Source organism: Ranitomeya variabilis, chromosome 1 (assembly GCF_051348905.1).
Source record: "Ranitomeya variabilis isolate aRanVar5 chromosome 1, aRanVar5.hap1, whole genome shotgun sequence".
NCBI lineage: Eukaryota > Metazoa > Chordata > Amphibia > Anura > Dendrobatidae > Ranitomeya > Ranitomeya variabilis.
Genome location: NC_135232.1, coordinates 727780788 through 727801564, shown reverse-complemented (window position 1 = coordinate 727801564; position 20777 = coordinate 727780788). Strand labels below are relative to the sequence as shown.

Sequence of the window (20777 nt, the reverse complement as noted above, 5' to 3'; positions counted from 1 at the left end):
GACTAGTGGTATTGAAATTCCTTATTCACACATTACAGCTTATTCTGGACAGTTGCCTAAAGCAGAAGATACTGTTTAAGGATTTTGTAATTTTTCCACCACTTTTGGGCTGAGCTGGCATGCAGCTTTACCTGAGCATCTTGCATCACTGTTTAACTGGTGGAATCAATGTACAGGACAAAGATTGCTGCACTCTGATTTGAAGAAAATAAACATTGCATAAGTGAAAAAGTAAATATACACACATATATATATATACATACAGGGAGAGAGGGCTTTATATCTCCTCTCATCCCGAAGCTGCTGGTGAGTATTAGAGGTCAAATTTCTACTTAGTCTTCTGTCCTTACTGTAATTCAAATTATCTCTCTTGGTGCCGACTTCTTGTATTTTATCAAAACAAGCAAAGCTTAAGTGTAAAGTATGGGTGAGGTAGAGGATAGCGCCTGAGCCTCTGATAAAACAGGAGGCATATGTGAGACTAATGGCTCTTGGAGACCATGGGATAATCTTACTGATGCTCATTCCCAATTATTGGCCCATGTAATACACATATCTGTGATCACTATGTATACAAACAAACCCAGGTGCATGATAGATGCTTATTGGGTACTACGTAGTAGCCCAACACATGAAAAACAATTCAGACTCCATAAACACTATAAAAATCAGGAGCAAAGCAAGGGAGTAACTCGAATCACAATGTATAGAAAAGAGTATAAATTTATCTAAACAAACATTTTTTTAAAACATAGAATATAATAAGATTTCAGGAAATACAGTATATCGTAATGTGCACACAGCAAGCAAATAACAACACTCTTTACAATAGTTATATATCAGTTAGATGTTGATATAATCATAAATATAGCTTCGGCCCATTATAAACAGTATAAGCAATGTAACAGATAGCCAGACAAGGCTCTAACGAGTATGCATATCATGCAGTGATATGGAGCCTCGCCCAGGTAGCCATACATGCGACACAATATTATGCCATGGCAGTTATATGTAAAAACGCTGATGTAGAGTTTAAGTATATTAATAGTTATAGCTATAACTTGCAAGAAACAGCAGGGACGGCAGGTAAGACCCTGCAAGTAGGCAGGTGCAGCCCAAGTGGGCGTAAGATGAATACACACTATGCTATATTGCGGGGCCCTGCAAAACAAATCCTACATGAAAAATGGCATAAAAAGAATACTGGAATAAAGTCCGCAACGCTTACCGCTGTGTGCACAAAAGACCTTCTCTGGATGGTAAGAAGCCCACATATCTGTGATCACCTGACGATGATTTTGATCAGATGTTTTATGCCTGCATGAAAATAGCAGTTATTGGCAGAACATCGCACTCCTTCACTTTCTTCCTTTGATTTCCAACCTACTAACTTTCTTTAACCCCTTCACCCCAAAGCCTGTTTTAAACTTCCTGACCAGGCCATTTTTTTCAATTCTGACCACTTTCAATTTATGAGGTCATAACTCAGAAATGCTTCAACGGTTCCTGGTGATTATGAGAATGTTTTCTGGTGACATATTGTACTTTATGAAAGTGGTAAAATTTCTTTGATATGACTTGCGTTTATTTGTAAAAAAAAAACAAAACAGAAATTTGGTAAAAATGTTGAAAATTTCGCAATTTTCAAAATTTTAGTTTTTATGCCCTTAAATTAGAGAGTCAAATCACCCAAAATAATTAATAAAAAAACATTTCCCACATGTCTGCTTTACATAAGCACAATTTTGGAAACAACATTTTTTTGTTAGGAAGTTATAAGGGTTAAAAGTTGACCAGCAATTTCTCATTTTTACAATAAAATTTGCAGAACCATTTTTTTTAGGGACCACCTCACATTTGAAGTGACTTTGAGGGGCCTATATGACAAAAAATGCCCAAAAGTGACACCATTCTAAAAACGGAACCCCTCATTAACCCTTCAGGTGATTCACAGTAATTTTTGGAATGTTTAAAAAAATGAACATTTAACTTTTTTCACAAAAAATTTACTTCATATCCAATTTGTTTTATTTTACCAAGGGTAACAGGAAAAATTGGACCCCAAAAAGTTGTTGTGCAATTTGTCCTGAGTAAGCTGATACCCAATATGTGGGGTAAACCACTGTTTGGGCGAAGTGGCAGAGCTCGGAAGGGAAGGAGCGCCATTTGACTTTTCAATGCAAAATTGGCTGGAATTGGGACAGGATGCCATGGCCCGTTTGAGAAGCCCCTGATGTGCCTAAACAGTGGAAATCCCCAACAAGTGACACCATTTTGGAAAGTAGACCCCCTACGGAACTTATCTAGATGTGTGGTGAGCACTTTGAGCCCCCCAGTGCTTCACATAATTTTATAATGTAGAGGCGCAAAAATAAAAAATCATATTTTTTTCAGAAAAATTATATTTTCGCCCCAATTTTTTTATTTTCCCAAGGGTAACAGGAGAAATTGGACCCCAAAAAGTTGTTGTGCAATTTGTCCTGTGTACGCTGATACCCCATATGTAGGGGTAAACCACTGTTTGGGTGCACGGCTTAGCTCGGAAGGGAAGGAACACCGTTTTACTTTTTCAACCCAGAATTGGCTGGAATTGAGATCGGACGCCATGTCGCATTTGGAGTGCCACTAATATGCCTAAACAGTCAAAACTTCCCAATTCTAACTCCAACACTATCCCCAACACACCCCTAACCCTAATCCCAACCCTAACCATAACGCTAACCACACCCTTTACCCAAACACACCTCTAACCCTAATCCCAACCCCAACCACACCCCTAACCCCAACATACCACTAGCCCCAACACACTTATAACCCTAATCCCAATCCTAACTAAAACCCTAACCACACCCCTAACCCTGACACACCTCTAACCCTAATCCCAACCCTAATTGCAACCTTAGCCCCAACCGTAAATGTAATCCAAACCCTAACCACAACTCTGGCCCCAACCCTAACTCTCACTTTAGCCCCAAACATAACCCTAACTTTAGCCCCAACCCTAACCCTAACTTTAGATGCAACCCTAACCCTAGCCCTGACGGGAAAATGGAAATAAATAAAAAAAATTTACTAAATTATTTCTCCCTAACTAAGGCTACTTTTACACTTACCGGGTTATTTGTGGCCCGTTATTGCGGGCTTTTTTTGCGGGCCATATTGCCACAATGTTCACTCTCTGCCACAATAACGGACTGCAAAAAACTTGCAGATTGCCGTTTTTGGGGTTCTCAATACTATAGTAAAAGCTTTGGGAAAAAAACAGCATTCCACAAAACCGGAAGTCACGGTGCACCACAAAAACAACCTTCCGTTGTTTTTGCGGCCCCAATGATTTACAATGGGGGCCGTGTCTGTTAGCTGTGAAAAAGATCGAGCAAGCTCTATCTTTTTTCACGGACGTAAATACGTCCCTCACGGACATACGGTGCATGGCGCGGCGTGAAATTATTATGGCTTGTTTTTCCGGCCTCATAGAAATCTATTGGGGCCGCAAAAACAGGCCGCAAAATCAAGGCAAGTGTAAAAGAAGCCTAAGAGGGTGATAACGGGGGGTTTGATTTACTATTTATAGCGGGTTTTTCTAAAGGATTTTTTGTTTGGCAGCTGTCACACACTATAAGACGCTTTTTATTGCAAAAAAATAGTTTTTGCATCACCACATTTTGAGAGCTATAATTTATCCATATCTTGGCCCACAGAGTCATGTGGGGTCTTGTTTTTTGTGGGACGAGATGTTGTTTTTATTCCGATTTTTGGGAGGCAGAATTAACAAAAACCAGCAATTCAGGAATTGCTTTTTTTTGTAATAATTTTTTTTATACCGTTAAGCATGTGGTAAAATTGATAAAGCAGCTTTATTCTTCGGGTCAGTACGATTACAGCGATACCTCATTTATATCTTTTTTTCATGTTTGGCGCTTTTACACAATAACAACTATTTTATAGAAAAAATAATTATTTTTGCATCACTTTATTCTGAGAGCTATAACTTTTTTATTTTTCTGCTGATGGAGCTGTATGGCAGCTTGTTTTTTGTGAGACAAGATGACGTTTTCATTTACATCCGTCTTTTTGATTGCATTTTATTGCCCTTTTTGTTCAGCGGTATGATGATAAAGCTTTTTAGCAGGTCGTTACGGACGTGGTGATACCAAATATGTGTACTTTTGTTTTGTTTTTTAAATAAATAATTGGAATTATTGGAAAATCGCTAGCACCGATCGTGGGCATTGCTGTGGGGTGTCAGCTATCACATACAGCTGACACTCGCACGCGATCGTCGTGGTGATCGTGCTGCCGTACAAGTACGGCGGCTAGCAGAAATGCAGTTCCCGCAGCGCAGTACTAGTACAGCTCATGTCGGGAAGGGGTTAATATTTCTACTTCATATTCTCTGTCTTTCCTTTATTCTTCTTTGTGTATAATTCACCTCCTATCCCTGAATTTCCTTCTTTCTGTCGTTCTCCTTCTTGTTTCTATTACTTTTCATCTACTTTGTGCTTCCTCCTACTCTTCATTCTTTTCATTCTTTACCTATTTTTCCTTTTTATATTTTTTCTTGCCCTCCTTTATGTCCATTTTCTCTATTACTTGTTTACTTTCCCCTTTTTTGTCCATTTTTTCTCTTTTACTTCTGCCTATGTTTACTTGGCTTGTCCTTTTCATTTCCTGCTTATTAGGCCGGGGTCTCACTACAGCGTAATACGGACGAGTGCTAAGCGATAAAAAATTGCATAGCACTCGGACCAATGTTAATCTATGGGGCAGCTCACATCATCCGTTTTTTTCTCGTCCGTATTATACTTGCGAGTGAAATCGTAGCATGCTGCGATTGTCCGCGTATCTCAGCCGAGAAACACCAATGTAAGTCTATGTGTGTGAGAAAAAAATCGCACAGCACACGGACCATGCGTGTGACTTGCGAGAAATTCTCAGGCATTGAGCAGGTGACAGGAAAGGCTCAGCCATTATTTGCTCATTTTGCAAGTATGTGAGAAAATCTCTCCATACGGATGACATACGGATGAAACACGGATACTTTTTTGAGAAAAAAATGCATCCTGGCATTGCACACGGATGATATATGGATCACCATATGGAGAACATTTGTGTGATTCTCGGTAGACAAAATCGGAGAGATTTTTTTATACATTGTGTGTGACTCCAGCCTTAGAATCATAGAATGTCAGAGTTGGGTCATCTGGTCCAACCCCCTGCTCTAAGCAGGATTCACTAAATCATCTCAGACAGATTTCTGTCCAGCCTCTGTTTGAAAACTTCCATTGAAGGAGAACTCACCACCTCTCGTGGCAGCCTGCTGCACTCATTGATCATTGATCTTCTCATTGCTCTTCTCCGCATCATATTTTTGATTTTTATCTTTTTGTCTTATCTTCCGTGTTTTCTTTCTTTCCTTTCTCCACCCCCTTTTCTAGTTCTTCTTCATGCTCTTCTTATTTTTCATTCTTTATTTCCATTTATTCTTCTTTTCTTTCTTCTATTTTTTATTTCAATCTCGTCGTATATTCTTGCTTGTCCTCCTTCTTATTTCCTCTTCCTTTCTCATTTTCCATTTCATCCTCCCTTTTCTCCCCTTGTTCTATTTTTCATTTTCTCTTCTTCTCTCCTTATTTTCTTTTCATCTTTCATCTTTCTAACCCTCCTTCTTCACCTCATTATACTTCTTTGCTCTCTGATCTTTTCTTTTTTCACTTCCATTACCTCCTTCTACTTTTCCGCTTTCTTTTCTTCTGCTTCTCATTCATCTCCTCTATCTTTCTTTTCCTTTACTCTGCAATCCCTAATTCTCCCTGTTCTAATTATTGACTTTGTCTACCATTTCTAATTTTCTTTTCTATTTATCTTCCTCCTTATTGTCTATCATCTTAATCTTTCTCCTTTTCTTCCATTTTTTCTCACTAATCTCTCTAGTTTGAGAAGTTGCTGTTGTCTCTTATCTTCTCTTTGTATTGTTTCTTCTTGGACTCTACCTTACTTTTGTTCTCCTGGTTTTAGCTGATCTTCTTACAGACTTTTTCTCCTCTGTATTTCTTATCCACACTGGTATTTTTTAATATATTCTTTATTATATCTTGTAAGTGAAAAATAAACAGAGAAGTGAACAATCACTATGTAGTAGTATTGTATATATAACAGCGTATTGGAATAAAATGTAAATTTTAATGTATAAAATTAAAAGAAAAGCCAAAAAACAAACATGCAAAAATTATCTAAAGTACAAGATGCTAGAAAACACAAAGACAACACAGTGGAGCATACAACAACAGGGTTGATATATTATTGGGACCCTAAGTCCTTTTGGTTACACCCTGGGTATGGCAATCACTGGTATTCTCTATAACCAATATCGTACACTGACTGTACACAATATCATCAGGCGACAGATACAGGTACTCAACCAGGCCACGTGTAAACCCCACAATTATGCATCAGTAAGAGACCACAAGATGGCAGGTTCTGTGGACCGCCTCATGTAGGACATTCCCCGAGTCCCACAGAAATCAATGCCATGGTCCTAAAATGTTTGCATATAGATTAAACGAAAATTAGCAGGTGCTGTACACAGTGGACTTGCCACTCAGATCAACCTGCTTGCCACTAACCAGACCTTATTATTAGGGTTGAGCGAAACGGGTCGTTCATTTTCAAAAGTCGCCGACTTTTGGCTAAGTCGGAGTCTCATGAAACCCGATCCGACCCCTGTGCTTGTCGGCCATGCGGTACGCGACTTTCGCGCCAAAGTCGCGTTTCAATGACGCGAAAAGCGCCATTTCTCAGCCAATGAAGGTGAACGCAGAGTGTGGGCAGCGTGATGACATAGGTCCTGGTCCCCACCATCTTAGAGAAGGGCATTGCAGTGATTGGCTTGCTGTCTGCGGCGTCACAGGGGCTATAAAGGGGCGTTCCCGCCGACCGCCATCTTACTGCTGCTGATCTGAGCTTAGGGAGAGGTTGCTGCCGCTTCGTCAGAAGCAGGGAGAGCGTTAGGCAGGGTCCACTAACCACCAAACCGCTTGTGCTGTAGCGATTTCCACTGTCCAACACCACCTTCGGTGTGCAGGGACACTGGAAGCTACATTTTTTTTTTCCCTCAGCGCTGTAGCTCATTGGGCTGCCCTAGAAGGCTCCGTGATAGCTGTATTGCTGTGTGTACGCCACTGTGCAAACCAACTGCTTTTTTCAAAGCACATATCCTCTTGTTCCTTCCTTTCTGCACAGCTATCTTTTTTGTTTGTCCACACTTTTTATTTAATTTGTGCATCAGTCCACTCCTATTGCTGCCTGCCATACCTGGCTTACATTACTGCAGGGAGATAGTAATTGTAGGACAGTCCCTGTTTTTTTTTTTTTGTGGAAGATTAAGATTGGCATTTCTGCTACAGTGCCATCCCTGTGTGTGCCATCTCTCACTGAGTGGGCCATAGAAAGCCTATTTATTTTTTTCCTTGATTTGTGTTCTAAAATCTACCTCAACACAAAAACACTACATCAATCAGTGGGAGAAAAATATTGGCCTCAGTCAGGGCTTGTGTGCCACTCCTGTGTGTGCCATCTCTCATTCAGTGGGCCATACAAAGCCTATTTATTTTTTTGTTTTTTTTAATATTATTGGGTTTCTAAAGTCTCCGTGAAAAAAAAAACATAAAAAAACAGTGGGAGAGTAATATTGCCCTTTCAGCTTGTGTGCCAGTCTTGACTCATGGGTGTGCCACCTCTCTCTCTCTAATTGTGGGCCATAGAAAGCCTATTTATTTTTTTGCTTTGTTTAATATTATTTAGTTTCTAAAATCTCCCTGAAAAAAAAAAAATACATAAAAAAACAGTGGGAGAGTAATATTGCCCTTTCAGCTTGTGTGCCAGTCTTGACTCCTGGGTGTGCCACCTCTCTCTCTCTAAGGCCGGCGTCACACTCGGCGTAAGACAATACGGTCCGTATTTTACGGCCGTAATACGGCCGAAATACGGTGAAATGTTCCCAAAATAGTAATCCGTAGGCAGGGTGTGTCAGCGTATTTTGCGCATGGCATCCTCCGTATGTAATCCGTATGGCATCCGTACTGCGAGATTTTCGCGCAGGCTTGCAAAACCGACATCTAATGGATTTATGTGCTCAAATTTTCATTAAAACATATATACAGTATATATATATATATATATGTCATTGAGACACATATATATATATTCTGTATTTAGATTTCATTCAGCGCGATATCTGTGAACAGCCGGTAATTCAATTGCCGGCTTTTCATTTCTCCTGCACAAACCCGACAGGATATGAGACATGGTTTACATATAGTAAACCATCTCATATCCCCTTTTTTTTTGCATATTCCACACTACTAATGTTAGTAGTGTGTATGTGCAAAATTTCAGCGCTGTAGCTGCTGAAATAAAGGGTTAAATGGCGGAAAAATTCGGCGTGGGCTCCCGCGCAATTTTCTCCGCCAGAATGGTAAAGCCAGTGACTGAGGGCAGATATTAATAGCCAGGAGAGGGTCCATGGTTATTGGCCCCCCCGTGGCTACAAACATCTGCCCCCAGCCACCCCAGAAAAGGCACATCTGGAAGATGCGCCTATTCTGGCACTTGGCCACTCTCTTCCCACTCCCTGTAGCGGTGGGATATGGGGTAATGAAGGGTTAATGCCACCTTGCAATTGTAAGGTGACATTAAGCCAGATTAATAATGGAGAGGCGTCAATTATGACACCTATCCATTATTAATCCAATTGTTGGAAAGGGTTAAAAAACACACACACACATGATTAAAAAGGATTTTAATGAAATAAACACAGCGGTTGTTGTAATAATTTATTGTTCTCGCAATCCATTTCCAGGCCCTCGCTTGGCAAAATAATAAACGCACAAGATACATACCTTCTGATGTCAGATCACGTCCCACAAAGTAATCCATCTGAAGGGGTTAACTAATATTACAGGCACAGCTGCGATAAACCACTCGCTCGTGCCTGTAATCCCCGGGTGCTGAAAGGAAAGCAGTGATCTGTACTTACATTGAGTCGTGGTGAGGCGCCCTCTGGTGGATGTTCTCATGAACTGCAGCCTGGGAACTTTTTCCCACGCTCCAGGTCATATGAGGACATCCACCAGGGGGCGCATCACCGCGACTGAAGGAAATGTAGGTCATTGACCTACATTTCATTCATTCGCCGGGGGATTACAGGCACGGAGCACAGCTGCATTTAGCAGGGCTCCTGCCTGTAATATTAGTTAACCCCTTCAGATGGATTACATCGTGTGACGTGATCTGACATCAGAAGGTATGTATATTGTGCGTTTATTATTTTGCCAAGCGAGGGTTTGCAAATGGATTGCGAGAACAATAAATTATTACAACAACCGCTGTGTTTATTTCATTAAAATCCTTTTTAATCATGTGTGTGTTTGTGTTTTTAACCCTTTCCTACAATTGGATTAATAATGGATAGGTGTCATAATTGACGCCTCTCCATTATTAATCTGGCTTAATGTCACCTTCCAATAGCAAGGTGACATTAACCCTTCATTACCCCATATCCCACCGCTACAGGGAGTGGGAAGAGAGTGGCCAAGTGCCAGAATAGGCGCATCTTCCAGATGTGCCTTTTCTGGGGTGGCTGGGGGCAGATGTTTTTAGCCACGGGGGGGCCAATAACCATGGACCCTCTCCTGGCTATTAATATCTGCCCTCAGTCACTGGCTTTACCACTCTGGCGGAGAAAATTGCGCGGGAGCCCACGCCAATTTTTTCCGCCATTTAACCCTTTATTTTAGCAGCTACAGTGCCCAAATTTTGCACATACACACTATTAACATTAGTAGTGTGGAATACGCAAAAAAAATGGGGATATGAGATGGTTTACTGTATGTAAACCATGTCTCATATCATGTCGGGTTTGTGAAGGAGAAGGAAAAAGCCGGCAATTGAATTACCGACTTTTCACTAACACCGCTGCGTATTTCTCGCAAGTCACACTGCAGGTCCGTGTGGAATCCGTATTTTTCTCGCCCCCATAGACTTTCATTGGCGTATTATTAGCGCAATACGCTGACAAACGCAGCATGCTGCGATTTTGTACGGCCGTAGAAAGCCGTATAATACTGAACCGTAATATACGGCTAATAGGAGCAGCCCCATTGAGAATAATTGTGCCGTATGTAATGCGAGTTTTACGGACGTAGTTTCTGCGCTCTTACGTCCGTAAAACTCGCCAGTGTGACGCCGGCCTAATTGTTGGCCATAGAAAGCCTATTTATTTTTTTGCTTTTTTTAATATTATTTGGTTTCTAAAGTCTCCCTGAAAAAAAAAAAATACATAAAAAAACAGTGGGAGAGTAATATTGCCCTTTCAGCTTGTGTGCCAGTCTTGACTCCTGGGTGTGCCACCTCTCTCTCTCTAATTGTGGGCCATAGAAAGCCTATTTATTTTTTTGCTTTGTTTAATATTATTTGGTTTCTAAAGTCTCCCTGAAAAAAAAAATACATAAAAAAACAGTGGGAGAGTAATATTGCCCTTTCAGCTTGTGTGCCAGTCTTGACTCCTGGGTGTGCCACCTCTCTCTCTCTAATTGTGGGCCATAGAAAGCCTATTTATTTTTTTGCTTTTTTTAATATTATTTGGTTTCTAAAGTCTCCCTGAAAGAAAAAAAAACACATAAAAAAACAGTGGGAGAGTAATATTGCCCTTTCAGCTTGTGTGCCAGTCTTGACTCCTGGGTGTGTCACCTCTCTCTCTCTAATTGTGGGCCATAGAAAGCCTATTTATTTTTTTGCTTTGTTTAATATTATTTGGTTTCTAAAGTCTCCCTGAAAAAAAAAATACATAAAAAAACAGTGGGAGAGTAATATTGCCCTTTCAGCTTGTGTGCCAGTCTTGACTCCTGGGTGTGCCACCTCTCTCTCTCTAATTGTGGGCCATAGAAAGCCTATTTATTTTTTTGCTTTGTTTAATATTATTTGGTTTCTAAAGTCTCCCTGAAAAAAAAAATACATAAAAAAACAGTGGGAGAGTAATATTGCCCTTTCAGCTTGTGTGCCAGTCTTGACTCCTGGGTGTGCCACCTCTCTCTCTCTAATTGTGGGCCATAGAAAGCCTATTTATTTTTTTGCTTTTTTAAATATTATTTGGTTTCTAAAGTCTCCCTGAAAAAAAAAAATACATAAAAAAACAGTGGGAGAGTAATATTGCCCTTTCAGCTTGTGTGCCAGTCTTGACTCCTGGGTGTGCCACCTCTCTCTCTCTAATTGTGGGCCATAGAAAGCCTATTTATTTTTTTGCTTTTTTTAATATTATTTGGTTTCTAAAGTCTCCCTGAAAAAAAAAATACATAAAAAAACAGTGGGAGAGTAATATTGCCCTTTCAGCTTGTGTGCCAGTCTTGACTCCTGGGTGTGCCACCTCTCTCTCTCTAATTGTGGGCCATAGAAAGCCTATTTATTTTTTTGCTTTTTTAAATATTATTTGGTTTCTAAAGTCTCCCTGAAAAAAAAATACATAAAAAAACAGTGGGAGAGTAATATTGCCCTTTCAGCTTGTGTGCCAGTCTTGACTCCTGGGTGTGCCACCTCTCTCTCTCTAATTGTGGGCCATAGAAAGCCTATTTATTTTTTTGCTTTTTTTAATATTATTTGGTTTCTAAAGTCTCCCTGAAAAAAAAAATACATAAAAAAACAGTGGGAGAGTAATATTGCCCTTTCAGCTTGTGTGCCAGTCTTGACTCCTGGGTGTGCCACCTCTCTCTCTCTAATTGTGGGCCATAGAAAGCCTATTTATTTTTTTGCTTTGTTTAATTTTATTTGGTTTCTAAAGTCTCCCTGAAAAAAAAAATACATAAAAAAACAGTGGGAGAGTAATATTGCCCTTTCAGCTTGTGTGCCAGTCTTGACTCCTGGGTGTGCCACCTCTCTCTCTCTAATTGTGGGCCATAGAAAGCCTATTTATTTTTTTGCTTTTTTTAATATTATTTGGTTTCTAAAGTCTCCCTGAAAAAAAAAAATACATAAAAAAACAGTGGGAGAGTAATATTGCCCTTTCAGCTTGTGTGCCAGTCTTGACTCCTGGGTGTGCCACCTCTCTCTCTCTAATTGTGGGCCATAGAAAGCCTATTTATTTTTTTGCTTTGTTTAATATTATTTGGTTTCTAAAGTGTCCCTGAAAAAAAAAATACATAAAAAAACAGTGGGAGAGTAATATTGCCCTTTCAGCTTGTGTGCCAGTCTTGACTCCTGGGTGTGCCACCTCTCTCTCTCTAATTGTGGGCCATAGAAAGCCTATTTATTTTTTTGCTTTTTTTAATATTATTTGGTTTCTAAAGTCTCCCTGAAAAAAAAAAATACATAAAAAAACAGTGGGAGAGTAATATTGCCCTTTCAGCTTGTGTGCCAGTCTTGACTCCTGGGTGTGCCACCTCTCTCTCTCTAATTGTGGGCCATAGAAAGCCTATTTATTTTTTTGCTTTGTTTAATATTATTTGGTTTCTAAAGTCTCCCTGAAAAACAAAAAAAACATAAAAAAACAGTGGGAGAGTAATATTGCCCTTTCAGCTTGTGTGCCAGTCTTGACTCCTGGGTGTGCCACCTCTCTCTCTCTAATTGTGGGCCATAGAAAGCCTATTTATTTTTTTGCTTTGTTTAATATTATTTGGTTTCTAAAGTCTCCCTGAAAAAAAAAAAAAACATAAAAAAACAGTGGGAGAGTAATATTGCCCTTTCAGCTTGTGTGCCAGTCTTGACTCCTGGGTGTGCCACCTCTCTCTCTCTAATTGTGGGCCATAGAAAGCCTATTTATTTTTTTGCTTTTTTTAATATTATTTGGTTTCTAAAGTCTCCCTGAAAAAAAAAAAAGTACATAAAAAAACAGTGGGAGAGTAATATTGCCCTTTCAGCTTGTGTGCCAGTCTTGACTCCTGGGTGTGCCACCTCTCTCTCTCTAATTGTGGGCCATAGAAAGCCTATTTATTTTTTTGCTTTGTTTAATATTATTTGGTTTCTAAAGTCTCCCTGAAAAAAAAAAATACATAAAAAAACAGTGGGAGAGTAATATTGCCCTTTCAGCTTGTGTGCCAGTCTTGACTCCTGGGTGTGCCACCTCTCTCTCTCTAATTGTGGGCCATAGAAAGCCTATTTATTTTTTTGCTTTGTTTAATATTATTTGGTTTCTAAAGTCTCCCTGAAAAAAAAAATACATAAAAAAACAGTGGGAGAGTAATATTGCCCTTTCAGCTTGTGTGCCAGTCTTGACTCCTGGGTGTGCCACCTCTCTCTCTCTAATTGTGGGCCATAGAAAGCCTATTTATTTTTTTGCTTTGTTTAATATTATTTGGTTTCTAAAGTCTCCCTGAAAAAAAAAATACATAAAAAAACAGTGGGAGAGTAATATTGCCCTTTCAGCTTGTGTGCCAGTCTTGACTCCTGGGTGTGCCACCTCTCTCTCTCTAATTGTGGGCCATAGAAAGGCTATTTTTTTTTTTTATTAGTATTTGGTTTCTAAATTGTCCCTGAAAAAAACATTTTATCTTATTTGGTTTCTAAAGTCTCCCTGAGAAAAAAAAAAAAAAAAAAAAATTAGGTGGGAGAATAATATTGACATTAGTGCTTGAGTGACAGTCCTGCGTGTGTGTCATCTCTGTGATTTTGTGCCACAGAAAACAGAGTGTGTAACATTGTGCCTGATTTTCCTTGTGGTCTCACCAACCTGTTAAGGGATATAGAAATCATACTGAAGTTATAGCTCACCGTGTAAGTTGTTTGACAGCAACAAATAAAGTTACTTTGGTTAATTTTTTAAAACAATGAGGAAGTCTGGTGCAAGAGGTCGTGGCCGTGGGCGTTCATTGTCAGCTGGTAATGATGGTAGTGGTAGTGGAGCATCAGGTGGTCGTGGGGATAAAAATATTCCACCTAAGTCTGGAGCTGTGGAGCCAGTTTCGTCGTCTGGCTACACAAGGCCTCGAACGCTCTCTTTTCTGGGAGTAGGAAAAACGCTTTTAAAGGCGGAGCAGCAACAGCAAGTTTTGGCTTACATTGCAGACTCAGCCTCTAGCTCTTTTGCCTCCTCTTCTGAAACTGGTAAATGTAAAAGCAGCGCGTTGCTTGTGGATGTTCACGGTCAGGGACAAGTCGCTTCCTTGTCCTCCTCAGCAAAAACTACAACAAGAGAGAAGGATGCAGCAGGCGACACAACGGGTCACTCCATGGAGCTCTTTACACATACCGTCCCTGGCTTAGAAAGTGAAACACTTAACAGGCCATGCCCATTACACGTAGATTCTGACATGGAGTGCACTGATGCACAGCCACAGCCAGAGTACTATGCTGCTCCTTTGACTCAGACCACCACATTGCCCTCTCAGGGTACAGATCCACAATCAGACCCTGATGAGACTATGTTGCCCCGCCACGAACGCTATACCACAGACCGACACAGTGACACAGACGAAGTTGCACACGAGCTCGAAGAGGAGGTAATAGATGACCCGGTTGTTGACCCCGATTGGCAGCCATTGGGGGAACAGGGTGCAGGCAGCAGTAGTTCAGAAGCGGAGGTGGAGGAGGGGCCGCAGCAGGCATCAACATCGCAACAGGTTCCATCTGCCGGGCCCCTATCTGGCCCAAAACGCGTGTCAAAGCCAAAACCTGTTGGAGCACAGCGTTGCCATCCGGTTAAAGCTCAGTCTGCAATCCCTGAAAAGGGATCCGATGCTAGGAAGAGTGCAGTCTGGCATTTTTTTAAACAACATCCAATTGATCAGCGCAAAGTCATCTGTCAAAAATGTTCTACTAGCTTAAGCAGAGGTCAGAATCTGAAAAGTCTCAATACTAGTTGCATGCATAGACACTTAACCACCATGCATTTTCAAGCCTGGACTAACTACCAAACGTCCCTTAAGGTTGTAGCACCCTCGGCCATTGAAGCTAGTCATCAACGCAACATCCCTTCCGTCACTGTAAGGCCACCATTTTCCGCACCACCGGCAGTATCTGTGCAGGTTTCTTTGCCAGCCAAAGCAGTCAGGGTCAGGGAATCACCAGTTTTGTAGGCGGAAATATTGCATCTAGGGCACCGGCGGAAACAATACCGTCTCCAACCGTCTCTCAGTCTGCCATGTCCACCGGCACACCCGCAAGTTCCACGATCTCCATCTCTCCAGTTCAGCTCACACTACATGAGCCTCTGGTTAGAAAAAGGAAGTACTTATCCTCGCATCCGCGTACACAGGGTTTTAACGCCCACATAGCTAGACTAATCTCGTTAGAGATGATGCCCTACCGGTTAGTTGAAAGCGAAGCTTTCAAAGCCCTGATGGAGTACGATGAACCACGATACGAGCTACCCAGTCGACACTTTTTTTCCAGAAAAGCCATCCCAGCCCTGCACCAGCATGTTAAACAGCGCAACGTCCATGCACTCAGGCAATCTGTGAGTACAAAGGTGCACCTGACTACAGATGCATGGACCAGTAGGCATGGCCAGGGACGTTATGTGTCCATCACGGCACACTGGGTGAATGTGGTGGATGCAGGGTCCACAGGGGACATCAATTTCGGGACAGTTGTGCCTAGCCCACGGTCTAGGAAACAGTTGGCTGTAGGCGTTCGCACCCCCTCCTCCTCCTCGTCCTCCTGCGGAAGCTACAGCTCTTCCACAGACCGCAGTCGGCCAACCACTCCATCGGCAGATGACACTGTTGCACACCAGTTGTCCCATTATGGGCCAGCTACTGGCAAGCGTCAGCAGGCTGTATTGGCTATTGAAGTGTTTGGGCGACAACAGACACACCGCGGAAGTTCTGTCCGAGTTCTTGCAACAAGAAACGCAGTCGTGGCTGGGCACAGTAGATCTTGAGGCAGGCAAGGTAGTTAGTGATAACGGAAGGAATTTCATGGCTGCCATCTCCCTTTCCCAACTGAAACACATTCCTTGCCTGGCTCACACCTTAAACCTGGTGGTGCAGTGCTTATTGAAAACTTATCCTGGGTTCTCCGACCTGCTCCTCAAAGTGCGTGGACTTTGCTCACATATCCGACGTTCGCCTGTACACGCCAGCCGTATGCAGACCTATCAGCGGTCTTTGAACCTTCCCCAGCATCGCCTAATCATAGACATTGCAACAAGGTGGAACTCAACACTGCACATGCTTCAGAGACTGTGCCAACAGAGGCGGGCTGTTATGTTTTTGTGGGAGGATACACATACACGGGCAGGCAGTAGGATGGCAGACATGGAGTTGTCAGGTGTGCAGTGGTCGAAGATACAAGACATGTGTCAAGTCCTTCAGTGTTTTGAGGAATGCACACGGCTGGTTAGTGCAGACAACGCCGTAATAAGCATGAGCATCCCCCTAATGCGTCTGCTGATGCAAAGTTTGACGCACATAAAGGAGCAGGCGTCTGCACCAGAGGAAGGGGAAAGCCTTGATGACAGTCAGCCATTGTCTGGTCAGGGCAGTGTACAGGACGAGGTAGCGGGCGAAGAGGAGGAGGAGGACAAGGAGGATGATGGGGATGAGTATATTTTTAATGCGGAACCTTTCCCGGGGGCACTGGAAATTGGTTGCGTGTCAAGGCCGGGTTCTGTTTTTTTGAGGGACACAAGTGACGTAGATTTGCCTGCAACTGCCCCTCACCCAATCACAACCGGAGATTTGACAACTGGAACTTTGGCCCACATGGCGGATTATGCCTTACGTATCCTAAAAAGGGACACACGCATAACGAAAATGATGAACGATGACGATTACTGGTTGGCCTGCCTCCTTGATCCACGCTATAAAGGCAAATTGCAAAATATTATGCCACATGAGAACTTGGAACTAATATTAGCAACCAAACAATCAACTCTTGTTGACCGTTTGCTTCAGGCATTCCCAGCACACAGCGCACGTGATCGTTCTCACACGAGCTCAAGGGGGCAACAGACTAGGAGTGTTAGGGGTGCACACATCAGAAGTGGCGTTGGACAGAGGGGTTTTCTGACCAGGTTGTGGAGTGATTTTGCTATGACCGCAGACAGGACAGGTACTGCTGCATCAATTGAAAGTGACAGGAGACAACATTTGTCCAGTATGGTTACTAACTATTTTTCATCCCTTATCGATGTTCTCCCTCAACCGTCATTCCCATTTGATTACTGGGCATCAAAATTAGACACCTGGCCAGAATTGGCAGAATATGCATTGCAGGAGCTTGCTTGCCCGGCAGCAAGTGTCCTATCAGAAAGAGTATTCAGTGCTGCAGGTTCAATATTAACCGAAAAAAGGACTCGTCTGGCTACCCAAAATGTTGACGATCTAACATTCATTAAAATGAACCACAACTGGATTTCGAAATCTTTTGCCCCACCTTGCCCGGCCGACACCTAGCTTTCCTATGAAAAGCTCTTGCCTGTGAATTACTTTTCTAATGTCTAATTTGCTGCAGCTGATTGTACAGCATACGACATGTTTACACCTCCCTAAATGGCCAAACTCCCCACACGGGGCCGTGGTATCGCGACTTGGCGCAAGCACCCGTGAGACTGCTGTTTGTCTGAAGAGGTGGGTGTGCTCGCTTTTGGTTGACGGCATTGCTACTGGGTCCCTCATAGTACAATGTAGTGTCTCTGGCGGTGGTGGTGCGCACCCAACGTCAGACACACCGTTGTAACATGAGGGGCCCTGGGGCGGTCCCGCCGGCCTCAAGAGAGTTCCCCCCTCCCCCAGCTCAAACTGTGCTCTACCACGTGCAAAATTATGTCGCACAGCTCCACCAATCTTTAGTCTATTCGCTGACATCATTCAATGTCTGGCACTGACAATACAAATTTGTAGACATCTATGATGCAACTTAAAGTAGTCTGTGTCTGTGTCCTATATTGGCACCATTAAATAGTTACTGCCAAATTACTATGTCAGAAACTCAGCAGATGAGCCCACCCCTGTACCTAAGTATGCCACCTTTTTTTTTTTTTTGGTTGTTTTGCGAGACATTAACATCTATTTATATTTTGGGAGTACTGGGACAGACACTCCTTGCAATACTCCTCCACTGACCACCAAGCTGCCTGCCCGTGTATCCATGTAACCGATGTAAAACAGCCATGAGCCTATTGTTTGTTATTTTAGGCCTTTGATAGCCTGTCTGCGGTCCCTACTTTAAATACTCCTCCACTGACCACCAAGCTGCCTGTGTATCCATGTAACCGATGTAAAACTGCCATGAGCCTATTGTTTGTTATTTTAGGCCTTTGATAGCCTGTCTGCGGTCCCTACTTTAAATACTCCTCCACTGACCACCAAGCTGCCTGCCCGTGTATCCATGTAACCGATGTAAAACAGCCATGAGCCTATTGTTTGTTATTTTAGGCCTTTGATAGCCTGTCTGCGGTCCCTACTTTAAATACTCCTCCACTGACCACCAAGCTGCCTGTGTATCCATGTAACCAATGTAAAGCTGCCATGAGCCTATTGTTTGTTATTTTAGGCCTTTGATAGCCTGTCTGCGGTCCCTACTTTAAATACTCCTCCACTGACCACCAAGCTGCCTGCCCGTGTATCCATGTAACCGATGTAAAACAGCCATGAGCCTATTGTTTGTTATTTTAGGCCTTTGATAGCCTGTCTGCGGTCCCTACTTTAAATACTCCTCCACTGACCACCAAGCTGCCTGTGTATCCATGTAACCGATGTAAAGCTGCCATGAGCCTATTGTTTGTTATTTTAGGCCTTTGATAGCCTGTCTGCAGTCCCTACTTTAAATACTCCTCCACTGACCACCAAGCTGCCTGCCCGTGTATCCATGTAACCGATTTAAAACTGCCATGAGCCTATTGTTTGTTATTTTAGGCCTTTGATAGCCTGTCTGCGGTCCCTACTTTAAATACTCCTCCACTGACCACCAAGCTGCCTGCCCGTGTATCCATGTAACCGATTTAAAACTGCCATGAGCCTATTGTTTGTTATTTTAGGCCTTTGATAGCCTGTCTGCGGTCCCTACTTTAAATACTCCTCCACTGACCACCAAGCTGCCTGCCCGTGTATCCATGTAACCGATGTAAAACTGCAGTATTTTGCTTATAAAAAAGAAAATACTGGAGAGATATCAAATGCAGACATTTTAACATTAAAAACAAAAACACATACAACAAAAAACTGGTACAGTACAAAAATTGGCCACCAGCTACAAAAACTTTCTCCTGCAAGTAGTTAACTGAAAGGTTTTTTTCCATTGAAAACACAGATATGGCATCCACCGAGTGTTGTCCTGTCGCGTCTTCTTTACATTATTGCCAAGAAGCTGCAACTGAATAAAGCTGAGCTTCTACCTTCTGCCTCTTATTAACTGCTTTTTTTTAAAAAAATTGTCCACCAGCTACAAAAACTTTCTCCTGCAAGTAGTTAACTGAAAGGTTTTTTTCCATTGAAAACACAGATATGGCATCCACCGAGTGTTGTCCTGTCGCGTCTTCTTTATATTATTGCCAAGAAGCTGCAACTGAATAAAGCTGTGCTTCAACCTTCTGTTCCAAATTACGAATTTTAAAAATGAAATTGGCTGTTCCGGCCTACTAAAGGTGTCTGCCCCTGCCTGGTGTTGTCCTCAACTGAATAAAGCTGAGCTTCTACCTTCTGCCTCTTATTAACTGCTTTTTTTTTATAAAATTGGCTGTTCCGGCCTACTAAAGGTGTCTGCCCCTGCCTGGTGTTGTCCTCAACTGAATAAAGCTGAGCTTCAACCTTCAGTTCCAAATTACCATTTTTAAAAATGCAATTGGCTGTTCCGGCCTACTAAAGGGGTCTGCCCCTGCCTGGTGTTGTCCTCAACTGAATAAAGCTGAGCTTCTACCTTCTGCCTCTTACTAACTGCTGTTTTTTTAAAAAAAATTGGCTGTTCCGGCCTACTAAAGGTGTCTGTCTGCCCCTGCCTGGTGTTGTCCTCAACTGAATAAAGCTGAGCTTCAACCTTCAGTTCCAAATTACCATTTTTAAAAATGCAATTGGCTGTTCCGGCCTACTAAACGTGAATGTCTGCCCCTGCCTGGTGTTGTCCTCAACTGAATAAAGCTGAGCTTCTACCTTCTGTTCCAAATTACCATTTTTAAAAATGCCATTGGCTGTTCCGGCCTACTAAAGGTGTCTGTCTGCCCCTGCCTGGTGTTGTCCTCAACTGAATAAAGCTGAGCTTCAACCTTCAGTTCCAAGTTACCATTTTTAAAAATGCAATTGGCTGTTCCGGCCTACTAAAGGTGTCTGTCTGCCCCTGCCTGGTGTTGTCCTCAACTGAACAAAGCTGTGCTTCAACCTTCTGTTCCAAATTACCATTTTTAAAAATGCCATTGGCTGTTCCGGCCTACTAAAGGTGTCTGTCTGCCCCTGCCTGGTGTTGTCCTCAACTGAATAAAGCTGAGCTTCAACCTTCAGTTCCAAATTACCATTTTTAAAAATGCAATTGGCTGTTCCGGCCTACTAAAGGTGTCTGTCTGCCCCTGCCTGGTGTTGTCCTCAACTGAATAAAGCTGAGCTTCAACCTTCAGTTCCAAATTACCATTTTTAAAAATGCAATTGGCTGTTCCGGCCTACTAAAGGTGTCTGTCTGCCCCTGCCTGGTGTTGTCCTCAACTGAATAAAGCTGAGCTTCAACCTTCAGTTCCAAATTACCATTTTTAAAAATGCAATTGGCTGTTCCGGCCTACTAAAGGTGTCTGTCTGCCCCTGCCTGGTGTTGTCCTCAACTGAATAAAGCTGAGCTTCAACCTTCAGTTCCAAATTACCATTTTT

The 20777-nt window shown here is 42.3% G+C and overlaps 1 protein-coding gene across 1 annotated transcript in view; it reads left to right on the top strand.

Annotated features, from left to right (window-relative positions):
- Window positions 1-272: 272 nt before the first annotated feature.
- The window catches only part of LOC143781744 (alpha-1-antitrypsin-like), a 58508-nt gene continuing 38003 nt past the window's right edge, over window positions 273-20777 (top strand). Inside the window, exon 1 of the mRNA XM_077268521.1 lies at window positions 273-306. The gene's annotated coding sequence lies outside the window, so the exon portion shown is untranslated. The remainder of the gene's footprint in view (window positions 307-20777) is intronic.